Source organism: Myotis davidii, unplaced genomic scaffold, assembly GCF_000327345.1.
Source record: "Myotis davidii unplaced genomic scaffold, ASM32734v1 scaffold173, whole genome shotgun sequence".
NCBI classification, from domain to species: Eukaryota; Metazoa; Chordata; class Mammalia; order Chiroptera; family Vespertilionidae; genus Myotis; species Myotis davidii.
Genome location: NW_006286303.1, coordinates 3,922,597 through 3,929,447, shown reverse-complemented (window position 1 = coordinate 3,929,447; position 6,851 = coordinate 3,922,597). Strand labels below are relative to the sequence as shown.

The window sequence follows — 6,851 nt, the reverse complement described above, 5'->3', positions numbered from 1 at the left end:
TCCTGCTTCCCTCTCCTACTTTTATAAATGCTTTTACGTATTTTATCTACTTAGTCTTTATTTATTCCTTGAAAGTAGAGCTCACATTTTTACAGATGAAGGAACTGAAGCTCCAGACAAGTTTAGTGCCTGCTCAGGGGTTTAAGTGGTAGGGTTTTGAGTCTTAATTCAGCCCGGTGCAAGGTATTACTTAAAGACATTTTGCCTTTGCCTCTGGTATAGTAGATTAAAAATCTTTATGCCAGTAACTGTGGCTCTCAGAGAAGGGTAACATTATTTCAAAGTACCAGGAAGAGAAATTATTCATTCTGGGAGCACAGTATTTGTCTCTATTCATGTAGAATCTCCTGCAATTTATTACAATCTGTTTACTTGTTTAGGATGCCATCTTTCTATAGCCACAGGAACTTCCTATATCCATTTGAACTTCTAGTACAAATAAATCCTTATTCAGTTCATTTTCAAAGAGTTTGAACGACACAGCATTGATAGTGGTTACTCATTTTTTCCTTTATGTGTAAAGTCTCACATTTCAATTCCAAACCAGGCTAATTTCCCATTGGTGGCATGTCCTGGGGAAGGATGCTTTCGTATGCTTCAGAGAAAGTGGCAAAAGGATGCCCAGGGCTAAAATGCCCAGTGTGAATTGGTTCTGGATGGTTCCATCTGTTAATTTTTTTTTATATTGGGGGACATGCCATAGCCCCAAAGGAGGAGGATGAAAAAATGAAAGTCTCTTGAATGTGCCCACATAACAGGAATATAACAATTCTATGAAGTAACTTGTAGTGATTATAGTAAAGAGGTTGCCATGTTTGTCAGTGTCTGACCTCTGGTGTAAGGTAGGGTAAAAGGAAGCTGATAAAAGAGAAAGTGTAGTAAAGCAAGATGGCAGGCAAATGATGCCATCTTTACAGGTTGTCAATCACTACCAGTTTTGAGGAGAGGCTGTCCTCACTGGTGACACGGAGGTAAATGCCTACTTCTGTGCTTTTCCCGTTAACCTGATAGTTAAGACCTGATTGTATGCAGGTACTGAAAAATTAAGCCAACATTTTTATAACCCTAGTAGCATCTGGCAAGTGGCTATTAGCAGAGCTGTCCTATGTATGTATGTGAAAAGCAACATATGTTACAGTGACAGCCATATGTAATTGAAAGCTTGAGAGCTGAAACTGGTTCCCATTGACATGGGCCTCAGTGGTTAAGAGGTGAATTCCAGTTGGCTGAAGAGGCTGTCCCCTCTCTGATTTTTTTCAGAGTACCTATTTGAGTATTTTTCAGAGTATTCAGCAGAGCCCTATTAGAGACTCTGGATAAATAATCTTATTCATAATATACCATGAAGCAGATAGTTACTGTTGAAACAAGGTCAAAAGATAAAATAGACAAGAATGATATAGTAACCTGGAAATAATCTGACTGGTATTTTTCCTGATATATGTCTACAAAGACAGCCTGAGTGGTTAGATATTCAACTCAAGAAAGGTCAGATGTCACTATCTTTTAAAAGCAGGTTCGCAGGGACATATATAATACTTTCAACAATAAAGATTAAGAACAATAAAAGCAGATTCACATCCATATTATTGTAAATCAATCTCTCAAGGCATCTATATTAATAAAAGGGTAATATGCTAATTAGACAGGGTCAACCACACATCTTCCGGATGTGCGACTTCCTCCTGGACAAAGCCATGGTGGCAGGGGCCGAGGTAGAGGCGGTTAGGGGTTATCGGCTAGCAGGGGAGCAAGAAGTTAGGGGTGATCAGGCCAGGGGGGGAGCAAGCAGTTAGGGGGGGATCAGGCTGGCAGGGGAGGGCAGTTGGGGGCAATCAGGCCAGCAAAAGGAGGTGGTTAGGGGCGATCTGGCTGGCAGGCAGAGGTAGTTAGGGGCGATCAGGCAGACAGGCAGGCAAGTGGTTAGGAGCCAGCGGTCCTGGATTGGGAGAGGGATGTCCGACTGACAGTTTAGGCAGTCAGACATCCCCTGAGGGGTCCTGGATTGGAGAGGGTGCAGGCCGGGCTAAGGGACACCCCCGCTGTGCACAAATTTCATGCACCGGGGGCCTCTAGTATATTAATAAAAAGAGAGGGAACTGAAGCCCAGCATGGGAACATTATAACATAGAGAGTTTGGCTACTTAGGGACACTGTAACCTCTTAGCTGAGTGACAATTTGCTGAAGCTCTCTAAGCCTGTTAACTTACCTATAAATTAGAGATAATATTAGTACCCCATTGGGGTGGTGGAATAATTTATAATCAAAGCTCTATAAGGGTAGCGCCCATAACCTTGGAAACACTAAAAAAAGTTATCATTATTTGGGTTGGCAAACTGTCAGTTGGTTATGAGTTTGGAGAAGTAAACTATGCTGAATTCTATGGATACACAGTTGATCCTCGAACAACACAGATTTGAACTGTATGGGTCCACTTATATATACATGGACTTTCTTTTTTCAATAAATACTGTAAATGTGTTTTCCTTATGACTTTCTTAATATTTTCTTTTCTCTAGCTTTATTGTAGTTTAATAATATATATAATGTACAAAATATGTATTGTCTGTTTATGTTATCACTAAGGCTATTAATAGTTCAGTTTTTGGAGAATCAAAAGTTATATGTGAATTTTCGACTGTGAGTGGGGTCAGCACCACTCAATCCGGTGTTGTTCAAGGGTCAACTGTATTTACTTCCTCCTTGGCTTATGTTCTTTCTCACTCTCTTCAAATCTTACCAGGGGCACATTTACTTATTTGTCTGAGCAGGCCCAACGTTATTTTAGTCTTGAGGACTATGCCATTCCTCATTCTATATCTCCAACCCTGACACCTGCAGGAAAACCATGCTATTGTGGAATTTATAGAATTTGGGGAAAAGTTTTAACATTTTATTTAGACTTCTGTTGTTCTTTACCTCACTAGTCTTTTCCATATCAAAATTTAATTTAGGCTTAGGGTATTTAAAAATATACTAGTATCTGATTAAAATTAATATTGTATAACAAACAAAATAGAAAAATCCAATTAAATTGTGTATCAGTTGACACTGGGTAACTTGGTTAAAATTACCTTAATGCAGGTGAAGCAAAATGGCAGAGAGACTGAACCCCCAAATATCTCTACTCATCACAGTCCCAAGACAATTATTAATTTTTTTCTCCAAGGATTTGAATATAAACACACAGAAGTGGAACTCTTATTTTGGTAAACATCCCTACAGGGATCAATTTATTTGGGAATGCTACCAATGAGGAAAAAAAATGGAAATATGTTATATATTGAAAAAAATTCTTACTGAAATTTCTAGCTCTGAAAATTTGTATTAGATTGATATAATAACTTTCAAATGGGAAGGGAGAGTAATTTACCCATCTTTGGAATTTGAAGCCTTGTTGCTGATTGGACAGTGTGGTGCAGGGGAAAAATGAGCTTAATTAATGTTTTATTATTAACTAGCTGAGTGGCTTGGATTAAACATTTAATTCTTTGGACCTCAAGTCTCATATTCTTAAAATGAGAAATTTGAATTTGATAGTTTCCAAGGTTCCTTCCAGATCTAAAATTTCACAGTAGTCAACATTCAGTTCACTTTAAGGAACTGTTAACTAGTACCTACTATTTGAAAGCACAATACTAGGAACTAGGGATATAAAACTAAATGTAATAACTTTCCTGCCCTCAAAGGTTTATAATCTTATGGATTATTAAAATGATGGGATAATATTTATAGGATATTATGTAGTCATTTATATCTGCTTTATAATTAAAAAACATGGGGTCAGAGAGGTTTAGCAGACCAATAATGAGCTTTGCCACTCAATCTTCAGGCTACAGCCGACTCATTACAAAGATCTGTGTAAATTACTATCTGTTTTTTTACTTGAAAATAATCATACAGATTTAACTGAAAAACAAACAAACAAACACAAAACCAAAAACCAGAGGCTGTGCATTCTATCCTTTTTTAGGGACACTCTGTGCCAGAAGAGTGTTGGATGTTAGAGGCCAAGTAGCAGGCAGGTCCCTCATGTAGCTTAATTGTTGTTTACATACATTATTAAAAAGTTTGCTGCAAATAAACCCATATAGCAAAGGGCTACCTAAGACAAATTAATTGTGGGCTTATTTGAATTTTTGCAAAATAACCTCTGTGTCTCAGCCCTTGAAGTATGATGATGATGAATAAAATACTATACAAAAATTACATATACAAAATATTATGAACTTGTATAAATTATATATAATTTATTATTTCCTAGATGTAGAACAGGTTGAAAACATAAATGGGATAAAGAATGTAGGAGCAGCTTTTCTGCTGAGAGTAAGGACAGAGATTAGGCAATCTGTGGGACCAGGATGGCCTATCTCTGAGTCCAGAGGTACCTACTCGTCTCTGTAGGGCCCAGCTGACGCTCTGTCAGGTTAAATGTCACCGAGAAGGATGATATTCGTGTGTTGAGAAGGAACCTGAGGTGGATAAGTTCAGGTTTAATTATGAGGTTCTATGATTAGATGTTCATAGATTTTTAAGTGTTTGAATGATAGAAATACCATAGATTATCCTATATAATAAAGCAGTAATATGCAAATTGACCATCACTCCAACACACAAGATGGCTGCCCCCATGTGGTCAAAGATGGCTGCCACAAGAAGGCTGGCAGAGGAGGGCAGTTGTGGGTAACCAGGCCTGCAGGGGAGGGTAGTTGTGGGGGGCCCAGCCCTGCAGGGGAGGGCAGTTGTGGGGAGGCCCAGGCCTGCAGGGGAGGCACTTAGGGGCAATCGAGCCGGCAGGAGAGTGGTTAGGCGGTGATCAGGCTGGCAGGGGAGTGGTTAGCAGGAGATCAGGCTGGCAGGGGAGTGGTTAGTGGGAGATCAGGCTGGCAGGGGAGAGGTTAGGGGGAGATCAGGCTGGCAGGGGAGTGGTTAGGGGGAGATCAGGCTGGCAGGGGAGTGGTTAGGGGGAAATCAGGCTGGCAGGGGAGTGGTTAGGGGGGGATCAGGCCGGGGCGAGCAATTGGAAGCCACCAGTGCTGGAGTGTGAGAGGGATGTCCGAATGCCCATTTTGGCCTGATCCCACTGAGCAGTCAGACATCCCTTGAGGAGTCCCAGATTGGAGAGGGTGCAGGCTGTGCTGAGGGACACACACGCTGAGGGACACACACACACACACACACACGCGCATGAATTTTGTGCACTGGGCCTCCAGTATTTTATAAATTACTAGAGGCCCGATGCACGAAATTCATGCAAGGGGTTTTGCCTGGAAGGTCGTCTGGAAGGTCATTTGGCTGTCCCATCTAATTAGCATATTATGCTTTTATTATTATAGATAAGGCCGTAATTTATTAATGAGACATTAGGGTATTACAAAGCCATTGGTGTGGGACAGGGGAACTGGTTGGATTCTGTTCTTCAAATATCTTGTTTGGTGTAACATGACGCCCTGATTTGAAACCTAAATTTCAGAACCCCCGAAACTCAGAAGCCTTGGCTGTAGAAATCTAGCAACTAAACGACTTTTGTTCTGTTGGGGCACGATCAGTGGGGAGCTCTGGTGCCAGCTGTGGGGGCAGGGCCTCGAGGTACCGGGAGGCGGTGTACAGTGTGCAGTGATTCGGGAAGGAGGTAGCGATCCTCCATGAATACCTCAAAAGAACATTTCTCACGACAATAATGTGAATGTGGTGAGTTGGTTTGAAAGCACTGGAAAAACTGGTCGGAACTCACGAAGATGGTGCAAATTCCTGACTTAGGAAATTCACTGGTAAGAAGTCACCTCCAAGTAATGTCTCCCTCTGCCAAGTAGCAGCCAGCTTGCTTTCTGGGCCGCCGCCCAGCGCAGTGACTCCGGCTGTCTCAGCGGATGCGACTTGTCCGAGGAGGCTGGGGCCCTGCCGAGGGCGGCCCGGGTACTGCATTTCCTCCACGGCTGTGCGGGCTGGAGCCTGCAGCTGGATGTGTGGGTGACGGACGATGCCCGCAACCCCGAAGCCGTGGGAACAGCCCATCTGGGACGAAGGGGGAAGAAGTGCGTTAACTCCGGAAAAGCAGTGCACTCGAAAACGGCGAGAGACTGCTGTGCAAGAAATAGGAATTTGTTCCTCACCGGAGCGTCTGCCGGAAAGGAAGACGCGGCAATTCTTCATCCAGTGTCCAGCTGCAGGAAACAGCCAGCAAGAGAAGTGCAAGTTCGGCGCGGGCTGGGCTCCTGCAGAGAGCCGCTCAGAGGCGTGCGTGGCAGGCAGGAGACCCGGACGCGCAGCGCCCGGCACGAAGGACGGGCTGCCTCCCCTACTTCGGGCAGCTAGACCCAAACTGCCCCGATTGCGCCTGCCCTTCTAGGTTTTTCTGGGAACTCTTCGCGTGCTTTGTTTCAGACGCCGACCCATCTTTCTTGGTTGGTCTGCAGCTCCACCAATCCCGCCCGCGACGAGGCGGAGCTTCAGGGTCAAGGTGGACCCAGGCCCTAGCCTCGCCCCTCCACGCGCTTTCAGACCCCCGGGGTTGAGTGACAGCAGCCAGGACCAACCTGATCCTCTAGAGCGTGGTCTCCGCCAGGGGCGTTACGGGACGAGGCGCCCGGACCAATCGCATTGGACTCCAGGGGGCGGGGCCTCTTTGACCGCTCCAGAACGGCGCGCTCTACACGCCCTTCGTCAAATGAGAGACGCGGAGGGGCGGTTCCTCAGCCGAGATTCATCCAATGGAGGAGGCGAGGTGGGCGGGGCCGGAGTGCCTGGCGGCGGGTCCTCAGCTCCCAGCCGAGGTGCGGCGAGCTGGTGGGGATACCGCGAGGCGAGCGCGGGATCCGGGGCGGCCAGCGGGGTGTGAGCTGTGTGAAAA

At 44.6% G+C, this 6,851-nt stretch overlaps 1 long non-coding RNA gene across 2 annotated transcripts in view; it reads right to left on the bottom strand.

Annotated features, from left to right (window-relative positions):
- LOC107182139 overlaps nucleotides 1–6,845 on the bottom strand; it is a 13,142-nt gene extending 6,297 nt beyond the window's left edge. The window contains exons 1-3 of one of the 2 annotated variants that reach the window (XR_001512865.1): nucleotides 6,115–6,845; nucleotides 5,771–6,016; nucleotides 4,394–4,473 (exon numbers count right to left, since the gene is read on the bottom strand). This is a non-coding gene — a long non-coding RNA (uncharacterized LOC107182139). The remainder of the gene's footprint in view (nucleotides 1–4,393; nucleotides 4,474–5,770; nucleotides 6,017–6,114) is intronic. The other variant, XR_001512866.1, reaches the window with a different exon arrangement.
- Nucleotides 6,846–6,851: the final 6 nt, after the last annotated feature.